At 40.0% G+C, this 13,030-nt stretch overlaps 1 protein-coding gene across 5 annotated transcripts in view; it reads left to right on the forward strand.

Moving 5' to 3' along the window:
• Positions 1–13,030, forward strand: part of PHKA1 (phosphorylase kinase regulatory subunit alpha 1) — a 147,798-nt gene that overhangs the window by 87,210 nt on the left and 47,558 nt on the right. The gene's annotated exons all lie outside the window — the stretch shown is intronic.

Genomic DNA, 13,030 nt, shown 5'->3' on the forward strand with positions numbered 1-13,030 from the left:
GAACATGCACATCCCCTGGGCCTATTATTTCCACTACTAGGTATATACTCAACAGAAATGCATACATATATACTCTAAAAGACATGGACAATGTGCAGAAAAGAGTTAACATGACAGGTCAGAGAATGCTTTCCTTAGAAAGGCCTGCTTGCAAAGTTGGCCCTTGGCTGGCATCTGAAGACTTGGATTTCAGGAAGGTTTCCACCATCCCCTAACTAATAAGGACAGTTTGCTCTGTCTAAATTGAGCAAACAACATGGCTTGTGCTGAATACCTGATTTCCTTCTGAGAGTCTAGAGTTTTGGTGCAGGCCAGGCAGAAGGTGCTCACGTGACCAGCACTTAATAAAAATATTGAGTACTGAGTCTCTACTGCTGGTAGGCAACACTTCACATGTGTTGTTACAGTTTGATGCTGGAAGAATTAAACACGTGCTGTGTGACCCTACTGGGACAGGATATTGGAAGCTTGTTCCTGGTTTCCTTTAGACTTCGCCCCATGCATGTTTTTTTTCCTTTACTGATTTTGCTTTACATCCTTTTGCTATAATAAATATTAGTGACAAGTATGACTATTTGCTGAGTCCCATGATTCACCTCATCACCAAACCTGGGATGGTCTTCAGGACTCCCAACACACTGGTGATAGTGTTGGGATTGTCTAGAGTGACCTTAACTCACTTAAATATGGCAAAAGCATTGTTTGAGAAAAGGATGGTAGAGGATGACAAACCTGTGGTACTTGGGTGTCTATGGAGTTATCCATGGTATGAAAAAGCAACTGAGCTGCTCTCTGTTGTAAGAGGTAAAAGTTACCTATGGAATTTGAAAATGTTAGATCCAACTCCAAGAGAGTTGGCTCGAAGGATCCTCTGGCTACTTTTGGCCACAGTGGCTAAAGTGAGGGGGGAAAAGTACAGCCTGGGTGATGCCCTTGGTTTTTCTTTTCTCTTCCAGGCTGGAGGAGAAAGGGTCCAAACATTCCCAAAGGTGAACTTTGAATGGGCCAAAATGTTGAAAAGTTTGTGTGCCTTTTGTTCAAGTGGGAGGGGATAAAAAGGTTAAATCACTTCCCAGTGCTAGAGCAAAGTTTTATTTAAAAAAAATCAGAGGGAGAAAAACACTAACCACTGCTGCCATAGCCCTCTAGCCCCACTCCCACATTACAGCTGGGATCTCCCTGCAACTATAACATAAAGCTTGTAAATGCTGGATTTCCTGCTCAAGGTTTGAGTAAACTTTCGATTAGGGGAAAAGGAGGAACTTTTAAAAATGGCTTTGTATTTTGTGGCTCTTGCATCTGGACGTATGATAAACATTGATGTAAAATGTTATATTCTTGTAGTCTCATAAAGCTAGAGGGATCATCTTGATCAGGAAAAGTTGCAAAAAAGAAAAAAGAGCATCACTAGGATACAATTACCTTGCTTTTTGCTGCCAGTGGGCAGATTGGAATCCAAACTCTTTGAGTATTGGAAATAAAACTAGTCTCCATAACTAATGATTTTTGTTATCATTTTTTAACTATTGGAGCTTCTGGAAAAAGGAAAAGACAACATGAAAAGAGAGGCAGTCTTCAGGTGAAAATACACTTTTTGAGTTTAAAAAGCAGTTTTTAGTTGCTAATGAGCTTTCGTGAAACCAAACGTCTGACTCTTAAGAAGCTGATGATTTTTTCATCCTGATGTTTGTATTTTTGACTGGGTTAATTTGGACTGTAAGGCACAATAAGAAGAGCTTAGGAAAGTCTTACTTGTCATTTGGACTTGGACCTAGACTATGGTTGACCAGCCCTGCACCATCTCAGCTTTGATGCTCCCTAAGAAAAGCCACTAGCTTTTTTGGCATCCTAAATTCACAGATTGATTACCTGAACCTGACTCTCAGCTGAAACCTGATAAGGTCTGCTATAGACTGTTCGCACATCAGCACCAGATGTGCTGAACTGAAAGGAGGCACAGGCTAAATGAACTCTAAGTGAACCACGTAAACTTTAAATGAACTCAGACTTGGATTATTGCAGATTTGGATCACCCCTCTTGTGATCCTAAACTGTGAAACCATCCCTGGTGCTGGCTGGACCATTTGGGTCAGTTGAGTTGCAGATGCCCACAGGAAAAGTCTTGTTCTCTGATGGGACCATCTGAAATTGATCCTCTCATTGGCTGTATATTTCTGATACAAAAGCTGATTGCATTACTAATGTGATTTCTGCAAAAGCTGCAAATTGGAGGAGGGCCTAGCATGAAGAATGTGACCCCCTCCCCCACTCCTGACAGATCAAACTCTTGATCCTTTCTGAGGCTGTGTCACTGCTGTTGATGATTGTGTTTGACTTTCTAGATTAGTTGCAGCTTAAAATAGACTGATAGCCTGACTCTACTTACTTGCCCTTCCTCCTGATACATAAACCTTAGTAAGGCAGTGTGCTTATTAAATGTAGCTGTCCCCATAAAGAGAGTGATCTTTTCTAGGCTGCTCACTGAATAAATGATCAGGATGAAAGGAGTGGGAAGTATGAAAACCCATTTTTTAAATATTTGAAAATTCAGGATTTCATCTTGACCAATTCCTGGACATGATATGTCTTTCTGAATAAGTTGTATAAAAGTGTTTGCCTCTGAAAATGCTTTTAAACTTCTTACATACAACTCTTCTAGGCAAAAGGTCTGGATGAGAGGAGAGGATGATTGTACAACTATAACAACTAAATGGGATGCACAGATTTTGTAACACTGGAGAAAAAAACAAAACACCTGAGGAGGCATGAGTGAAGGGTGAGGGCATTAATGATCTTTGATTTTTAGGACTGCTCCTGGAAGCTTTCCCCTCCTCCCTAATAAAAGCACGTGTTGTCTTCCCTGGTGCTGAGAGTGCTTTGAATTCAAACTGACTGCTGAGCCTAAGGTCAGATCTGACAGAGCTGACTCTGAGACAGCAGGTGGTGGCCCCAGCTCCTCCACCTTCCACTCAGCACCTCCACATGTCGTCTACGCTTGCAAGGCAGATGAACTGGTGCTATGAACAAACAAAATTGTTTGGATCCAGCTGCCTTCAGGAAACACTCCCTTTGAAACCAAGTTCTGAACTGAATTTTTTGGATTGGATTGGAAACCCTAGGGTGGGAGGCCTCATGGTGGGAGATTAGCCACATTAGGGGTTCTGTTAGCCTAAACTGCCTAATTAATGTATGTCCTGCTTGGGATGCCCTAACAATTGTAAACTTTTTTTTTTATCCAACGGTACTGCATATGCCCTCTGGAATTGTACTTGTCAGTGAGCCTTGACTATCATGACACTGCCTCAGCCCTGGAAGGCATTCAGGTCAGCTTCAGTTTACTGAACAGGCTTGTGCTGTGCCTGGATTGATGCCTCAAGCCAGGTTAAAAAGTAAAGGGTTAATTATGGAAACTTAAGGAGGAAGCCACCTGGTTTTTGAAGATACATGTTTGTGATAATGGATTTCTTTTATCTGGCTCAATCTAAGACCCCTGAGGACATAACTGAGGACAATACTGCAGGTTGGTCTCACTCTACTGTGTAGGGTCCTACTGACAAAGGCACTTTGACCAAGAGCCAAGGGGGTGGTCTGTACAAAGAGTTCACATGGCAGGCCTGAGAATGTATCCTTAGAAAGGCCTGCTTGCAAGATTGGCCCTTGGCTGGCATCTGGGGACTTGGATTTTGAGAGGGTTTCACCATCCTCTGAATGATAAGGGTGGTTTACTGTGTCTAAATTGTGCAAACAGTATGGCTTATGCTGAACACCTGCTTTTCTTCTGAGAGTCTGGGGTTTTGGTGCATGCTAGGCAGAGGGTGCCTATGTGACCAGCCCCTAATAAAAACAAACATTGGGCACTGAGTCTCTAATGAGCTTCCTTGGTAGACATTTCATACATATTGTCACAATTTGATGCTGGAGGAATTAAGCATGTGCTGTGCAACTCCACTGGGAAGAGAAGTCTTGGAAGCTTGTGCCTGGTTTCCTCTGGACTTTGCACCATGCACCATTTTTCTTTGCTGATTTTGCTTTGTATCCTTTTGCTCTAATAAACCTTAGCCATTAGTATAGCTCTGTGTTGAGTCCTATGAATCCTAGCGAATCACCAAAACTGGAGGTGATTTTTGGGACCTCCCAAACAACAAGAATGTTAATAGGAGCTTTATTTATAATAACAAAAAATTGGAGGAAAAATTCAAATGTCTGTCAACAAGTGGATGGATAAATAATTATACATTCGTACAGTGGAATATTATACAGCAATGAAAATGAATGAACTAATTCTATGTACAATAATATGGATGAATCTCATAGATATAATGTTGAATGAAAGAAACCAGATACAAAAAGTAGATACTGTATGATTCTATTAATATAAAGCTCAAAAATGGACAAATCATACTTACTTATGATGGTGGAAGTTTGAATGGTGGTTAACTTTGGGGCCTGTGGGATGTTAATACCTGGGAAGGGGCACAATGGAGGCTTCTGCAGTGCTGATAATGTTCCATATTTTGATTTAGGTTATGTGTTTGCTATGTAAAAATTCATCAAATTTTACATTTAAGATTCATGTACTTTATATATATTATACTATAAGCAATTTAAAAAAAAGAACCTAGCATCCATTGATGGATGAAAAGATAAACAAAATGTGGTCTATACATACAATGGAGTATTATTCAGCCTAAAAAAAGAGTAAAATTCTGACACATACTATAAAATGTATGAACCCTGAGACTTTATGCTAAGTGGAATAAGCCAGTCACAAAAGGATAAATATTGTATGACTCTACATATATTAGGTACCTAGAGTAAGCAAATTCATTGAGACAGAAGGAATGGTGATTGCCAGGGATTGGGAGGAGGGGAGCAAGTGGAGTTATTGTTTAATGGGTACAGTTTCAGTTTTGGAAGATGAAAATTTTCTGAAGATGGGTGGGAGTAATAGTAGTACAACATTACAAGTGTGCTTAATGCCACTGAACAATTTAAACTGGTTAAAATGATAAATTTTATGTATATTTTGCCATAATAAAAAAGAAACAAAATGGAGAGAACAATGGATACTGCTTATGATATCAGTCTCAGGTAAAGTGTGTGTTTTACAGAGTGGACGCTGGAATATAGAAAAAGACACTGACAGCTCTCTGGTTCTGTCCCTAAGACTGAAGCAACACTAAAAATGTGGCATATATGATAAGTATCATACATAGGATAAAGAAGGGGCAAAAATGAAATCCCCAAGAAAAGTGTGTTCCAGCACCCCCAAAACAGTAGTACTAATTCTGTCAGTACTGACATGAAAGGATATTTAATATAGATTTTGGGGAAAAAGAGTTTGGGAACAATGTGTATAGTGTTATCCTATGTTATAAAAGGAAAACGTGTCTGAATAAATGAAATACTTCCTCATTGTAAGAGGCATTGTAATATGTAATAATTGCCTTTTGAAAGACAAAAAGAAATTCAACTACATTTAGCACAGACATCAATTGACAGATATATTATAATTTCAGAATGCTAAACTGTAAAAAGAAGACATCTTTTACTCAGAGAAATAAGGTGGATGTGTGTGAATGTGCACACGTGTATGTATACACATACATACGTATATACACACATAGACGATACTGAGACACATGATGTATATATTCTATTTAAATTTTCATCAAAATTGTACCTTACTTTTGTAGCTGTCTGATAGTTCAAGTCTCCCACCTCTTCACAGTTTTCAAAATAGCTGCCCTACAAAGCAAATTTTACTGTAACCTTCCACAAAATTTCCTGTCAGACATGTTAACATATCTTGACTTATTTGGATAAAATGTGTTTTCCCATTGAATAAAATCTGTAAGTACTATGCTGTTGAAGGAGATCAAGATGCACTCCTTTTTCACTTTTTCCAGTTTAGTATGCCATCTTTAAACTGAGGACTTTTTTTTTAACATCTTTATTAGAGTATAATTGCTTTACAGTGGTGTGTTAGTTTCTGCTTTATAACAAAGTGAATCAGTTATACATATACATATGTTCCCATATCTCTTCCCTCTGGCATCTCCCTCCCTCCCACCCTCCCTATCCCACCCCTCTAGGTGCTCACAAAGCACAGAGCTGACCTCCCTGTGCTATGCGGCTGCTTCCCACTAGCTATCTATTTTACGTTTGGTAGTGTATATACGTGCGTGCCACTCTCTCACTTTGTCACAGCTTACCCTTCCCCCTCCCCATATCCTCAACTCCATTCTCTAGTAGGTCTGTGTCTTTATTCCCGTCTTGCCCCTAGGTTCTTCAGGAACATTTTTTTTTTCTTAGACTCCATATATATGTGTGAGCATACGGTATTTGTTATTCTTTCTGACTTACTTCACTCTGTATGACAGACTCTACATCCATCCAGCTCACTACAGATAACTCAGTTTCGTTTCTTTTTATGGCTGAGTAATACTCCATTGTATATATGTGCCACATATTCTTTATCCATTCATCTGTTGATGGACACTTTGGTTGCTTCAATATCCTGGCTATTGTAATAGAGCTGCAATGAACATTTTGGTACATGACTCTTTTTGAATTATGGTATTCTCAGGGTATATGCCCAGTACTGGGATTGCTGGGTCATATGGTAGTTCTATTTTTAGTTTTTTTAAGGAACCTCCATACTGTTCTCCATAGTGGCTGTATCAATTTACATTCCCACCAACAGTGCAAGAGGGTTCCCTTTTCTCCACAACCTCTCCAGCATTTATTGTTTGTAGATTTTTTGATGATGGCCATTCTCACCGGTGTGAGATGATATCTCATTAATCATTAAAGATTTGCATTTCTTTAATGATTAATGATGTTCAGCATCCTTTCATGTGTTTCTTGGCAATCTGTATATCTTCTTTGGAGAAATGTCTGTTTAGGTCTTCTGCCCATTTTTGGATTGGGTTGTTTGTTTTTTTCTAATTGAGCTGCATGAGCTTCTTGTAAATTTTGGAGATTAATCCTTTGTCAGTTGCTTCATTTGCAAATATTTTCTCCCATTCTGAGGGTTGTCTATTGGTCTTGTTTATGGTTTCCTTTGCTGTGCAAAAGCTTTGAAGTTTCATTAGGTCCCATTTGTTTATTTTTGTTTTCATTTCCATTTCTTTAGTAGGTGAGTCAAAAAGGATCTTGCTGTGATTTATGTCATAGAGTGTTCTGCCTATGTTTTCCTCTAAGAGTTTGATACTCTCTGGCCTTCCATTTAGGTCTTTAATCCATTTTGAGTTTATCGTTGTGTATGGTGTTAGGGGGTGTTCTAGTTTCATTCTTTTACATGTAGCTGTGAAGGTTTCCCAGCACCGCTTATTGGAGAGACTGTCCTTTCTCCATTGTGTATTCTGGCCTCCTTTATCAAAAAATAAGGTAATCATATATGCATGGGTTTATCTCTAGGCTTTCTATCCTGTTCCATTGATCTATCTTTCTGTTTTTGTGCCATTACCATACTGTCTTGATTACTGTAGCTTTGTAGTATAGTCTGAAGTCAGGGAGCCTGATTCCTCCAGCTCCGTTTTTCGTTCTCAAGATTGCTTTGGCTATTCGGGGTCTTTTGTTTTTCCATACAAATTGTGAAATTTTTTGTTCTACTTCTATGAAAAATGCCAGTGGTAGTTTAATAGGGATTGCATTGAATCTGTAGATTGCTTTGGATAGTATAGTCATTTTCACAATGTTGATTCTTCCAGTCCAAGAACATGGTATATCTCTCCATCTATTTGTATCATCTTTACTTTCTTTCATAGTGTTTTATAATTTTCTGCCTACAGGTCTTTTGTCTCCTTAGGTACGTTTATTCCTAGGTATTTTATTCTCTTAGTTGCAATGGTAAATGGGAGTGTTTCCTTAATTTCACTTTCAGATTTTTAATCATTATTGTATAGGAATGCCAGAGATTTCTGTGTATTAATTTTGTATCCTGCTACTTTACCAAATACATTGATTAGCTCTAGTAGTTTTCTGGTAGCATCTTTAGGATTCTCTGTGTATAGTATCATGTCATCTGCAAACAGTGACAGCTTTACGTCTCCTTTTCCAATTTGGTTCCCTTTCATTTTTTTTCTTCTCTGATTGCCATGGCTAAGACTTCCAACACTATGTTGCATAAGAGTGGTGAGAGTGGGCATCCTTGTCTTGTTCCTGATCTTAGTGGAAATGGTTTTAGTTTCTCACCACTGAGGACGATCTTGGCTGTGGGTTTGTCACATATGGCCTTTATTATGTTGAGGGAAGTTCCCTCTATGCCTACTTTCTGGAGGGTTTTTATCATAAATGGGTGTTGAATTTTGTTGAAAGCTTTCTCTGCATCTATTGAGATGATCATATGGTTTTTCTCCTTCAGTTTGTTAATATGATGTATCACATTGATTGATTTGCGAATATTGAAGAATCGTTGCATTCCTGGGATAAACCCACCTTGATCATGGTATATAATCCTTTTAATGTGCTGTTGGATTCTGTTTGCTAGTATTTTGTTGAGGATTTTTGCATCTATGTTCATCAGTGATATTGGCCTGTAGATTTCTTTCTTTGTGACATCTTTGTCTGGTTTTGGTATCAGGGTGATGGTGGCCTCGTAGAATGTGTTTGGGAGTGTTCCTCCCTCTGCTATATTTTGGAAGAGTTTGAGAAGGATAGGTGTTAGCTCTTCTCTAAATGTTTGATAGAATTTGCCTGTGAAGCTATCTGGTCCTGGGCTTTTGTTTGTTGGAAGATTTTTAATCACAGTTTCAATTTCACTGCTTGTGATTGTACTGTTCATATTTTCTATTTCTTCCTGGTTCAGTCTCGGAAGGTTGTGCATTTCTAAGAATTTGTCCATTTCTTCCAGGTTGTCCATTTTATTGGCATAGAGTTGCTTGTAGTAATCTCTCATTATCCTTTGTATTTCTGCAGTGTCAGTTGTTACTTCTCCTTTTTCATTCCTAATTCTATTGATTTGAGGCTTCTCCCATTTTTTTCTTGATGAGTGTGGCTAATGGTTTATCAATTTTGTTTTTCTTCTCAAAGAACTAGCTTGTAGTTTTATTGATCTTTGCTACCGCTTCCTTCATTTCCTTTTCATTTATTTCTGATCTGATCTTTATGATTTCTTTCCTTCTGCTAACTTTGGGGTTTTTTTGTTCTTCTTTCTCTAATTGCTTTAGGTGTAAGGTTAGGTTTTTTATTTGAGATCTTTCTTGTTTCTTAAGACAGGATTGTATTGCTATAAACTTCCCTCTTAGAACTGCTTTTGCTGCATCCCATAGGTTTGGGGTCGTCGTGTCTCCATTGTCATTTGTTTCTAGGTATTTTTTGATTTCCTCTTTGATTTCTTCAGTGATCACTTCGTTATTAAGTAGTGTGTTGTTTAGCCTCCATGTGTTTGTATTCTTTACAGATCTTTTCCTGTAATTGATATCTAGTCTCATAGCGTTGTGTTCAGAAAAGATACTTGATACAATTTCTGTTTTCTTAAATTTACCAAGGCTTGATTTGTGACCCAAGATATGATCTATCCTGGAGAATGTTCCATGAGCACTTGAGAAGAATGTGTATTCTGTTGTTTTTGTATGGAATGTCCTATAAATATCAATTAAGTGCATCTTGTTTAATGTATCATTTAAAGCTTGTGTTTCCTTATTTATTTTCATTTTGGATGATCTGTCCATTGGTGAAAGTGGGGTGTTAAAGTCCCATACTATGATTGTGTTACTTTTGATTTCCCCTTTTATGGCTGTTAGTATTTGCCTTATGTATTGAGGTGCTCCTGTGTTGGGTGCATAAATATTTACAATGTCTTCTTCTTGGATCGATCCCTTGATCATTATGTAGTGTCCTTCTTTGTCGCTTGTAATAGTCTTTTTTTTTATGTCTATTTTGTCTGATAAGAGAATTTCTACTCCAGCTTTCTTTTGATTTGCATTTGCATGGAATATCTTTTTCTGTCCCCTCACTTTCACTCTGTATGTTTCCCTACGTCTGAAGTGAGTCTCTTGTACACAGCATATATACTGGTCTTGTTTTTGTATACATTCAGCCAGTGTGTGTCTTTTGGTTGGAACATTTAAACCATTTACATTTAAGGTTATTATCGATATGTAAGTTCCTGTTCCCATTTTCTTAATTGTTTTGGGTTTGTTATTGTAGGTCTTTTCCTTCTCTTGTGCTTCCTGCTTAGAGAAGTTCCTTTAGCATTTGTTGTAAAGCTGGTTTGGTGGTGCTGAATTCTCTTAGCTTTTGCCTCTCTGTAAAGCTTTTAATTTCTCCCTCAAATCTGAATCAGATCCTTGCTGGGTAGAGTAATCTTGGTTGTAGGTTTTTCTCCTTCATCACTTTCAATATATCCTGCTATTCCCTTCTGGCTTGCAGAGTTTCTCCTGAAAGATCAGCTGTTAACCTTATGGGGGTTCCCTTGTGTGTTATTTGTTGTTTTTCCCTTGCTGCTTTTAATAGTTTTTCTTTGTATTTAATTTTTGATACTTTGATTAATATGTCTTGGCATGTTTCTCTTTGGATTTATCCTGTATGGGACTCTCCGTGCTTCCTTGACTTGATTAACTGTTTCATTTGCCATATTAGGGAAATTTTGAACTATAATCTCTTCAGATATTTTCTCAGACCCTTTCTTTTTCTGTTCTTCTTCTGGGACCCTATAATTCGAATGTTGGTGCATTTAATGTTGTTCAAGAGGTCTCTGAGACTGCCCTCAATTCTTTTCATTCGTTTTTCTTTATTTTGCTCTGCAGTTGTTATTTCCACTATTTTATCTTCCAGGTCACTTATCCGTTCTTCTGCGTCAGTTATTCTGCTGTTGATCCCTTCAAGAGAATTTTTAATTTCTTTTATTGTGTTGTTCATCAGTGTTTGTTTGCTCTTTAGTTCTTCTAGGTCCTTGTTAAATGTTTCTTGTATTTATTCTATTTCCAAGATTTTGGATCATCTTTACTATCATTATTCTGAATTCTTTTTCAGGTAGACTGCCTGTTTCCTCCTCATTTGTTATGTCTGGTGGGTTTTTGCCTTGCTCCTTCATCTGCTGTGTGTTTTTCTGTCTTCTTAATTTGCTTAACTTACTGTATTTGTGGTCTCCTTTTCGCAGGCTGCAGGTTCGTATTTCCCGTTGCTTTTGGTGTCTGTCCCCAGTGGCTAAGGTTGGTTCAGTGGATTGTATAGGCTTCCTGGTGGAGGGGACTAGTGCCTGTGTTCTGGTGGATGAGGCTAGATCTTGTCTTTCTGGTGGGCAGGTCCACGTCTGGTGGTGTGTTTTGAGGTGTCTGTGGCCTTATTATGATTTTAGGCAGCCTCTCTGCTAATGGGTGGGGTTGTGGTCCTGTCTTGCTAGTTGTTTGGCATAGGGTGTCCAGCACTGTAGCTTGCTGGTCGTTGAGTGAAGCTGGGTCTTGGCGTTGAGATGGAGATCTCTGGGAGATTTTCGCTGTTTGATATTTACATGGGGCTCGGAGGTCTCTTGTGGACCAGTGTCCTGAACTTGGCTCTCCCACCTCAGAGGCACAGCCCTGTCGCCTGGCAGGAGCACAAAGAGCCTTTCATCCACACGGCTCAGAATAAAAGGGAGAAAAAATAGAAAGAAAGAAAGAAGATAAAATAAAATAAAGTTATTAAAATAAAAACTAATTATTAAGAAAAAAATTTTTAAAGAAAAAACGGACAGAGAGAACCCTAGGACAAATGGTAAAAGTAAAGCTGTAAAGACAAAATTACACACAGAAGCATACACATATACACTCACAAAAAGAGAAAAAGCAAAAAAATATATATATATCTTTGCTTCCAAAGTCCACCTCCTCAATTTGGGATGATTCATTGTCTATTCAGGTATTCCACAGATGCAGTGTACATCAAGTTGATTGTGGAGAGTTAATCCGCTGCTCCTGAGGCGGCTGGGAGAAATTTCCCTTTCTCTTCTTTGTTCGCACAGCTCCCAGTGTTCAGCTTTGGATTTGGACCCGCCTCTCTGCATGTAGGTCGCCTGAGATCCTCTGTTCTTTGCTCAGACAGGTTGGGGTTTAAGGAGCAGCTGATTCGGGGTCTCTGGCTCACTCAGGACGGGGTGAGGGAGGGGTACGGTTGCGGGGCTACCCGGCGGCGGCACAGGCCGGCATGACGTTGCAATAGCCTGAGGCGCGCCGTGTGTTCTCCTGGGGAAGTTTCCCTGGATCACGGGACCCTGGCAGTGGCGGGCTGCACAGGCTTCCGGGAGGGTAGGTGTGGATAGTGACCTGTGCTTGCACACAGGCTTCTTGGTGGCTGCAGCAACCTTAACGTCTACATGCCTGTCTCTGGGGTCCACACTGATAGCCGCGGCTCGCGCCCGTCTCTGGAGCTCCTTTAAGCGGCGCTCTTAATCCCGTCTCCTCGCTAACCAGCAAACAGAGAGGCAAGAAAAAGTCTCTTGCCTCTTCGGCACCTCCACACTTTTTCCCGGACTCCCTCCCGGCTAGCTGTAGGGCACTAACCCCTTCAGGCTGTGTTTACGCATCCAACCCCAGTCCTCTCTCTGGGATCCGAGCCTCAGCTCCCAGCCCCCGCCCACCCCGGCGGGTGAGCAGAGAAGCCTCTCAGGCTGGTGAGTGCTGGTCAGCACCGATCCTCTGTGCGGGAATCTCTCCACTTTGCCCTCCACACCCCTGTTTCTGCGCTCTCGTCCGTGGCTCTGTAGCTCCCCCCCTCCGCCACCCACAGTCTCCACCCGCGAAGGGGCTTCCTAGTGTGTGGAAACCTTTCCTCCTTAACAGCTCCCTCCCACTGGTGCAGGTCCCGTGCCTATTCTTTTCTCTGTTTTTTCTTTTGCGCTACTCAGGTACGTGGGGAGTTTCTTGCCTTTTGGGAGGTCTGAGGTCTTCTGCCACCGTTCAGTAGGTGTTCTGTAGGAGCTGTTCCACATGTAGATGTATTTCTGATGTATTTGTGGAGACGAAGGTGATCTCTGTGTCTTACTCTTCTGCCATCTTGAAGCTCCTCTAAACGGATGAGGTTTTTGTTCAGCTTTGTTGAGGTGTAG

The sequence above is a fragment of the Delphinapterus leucas genome, chromosome X (assembly GCF_059928025.1).
Source record: "Delphinapterus leucas isolate spDelLeu-1000000601 "Yukka" chromosome X, BTC_Dleu_Yukka2, whole genome shotgun sequence".
In the NCBI taxonomy this organism is placed as follows: Eukaryota; Metazoa; Chordata; class Mammalia; order Artiodactyla; family Monodontidae; genus Delphinapterus; species Delphinapterus leucas.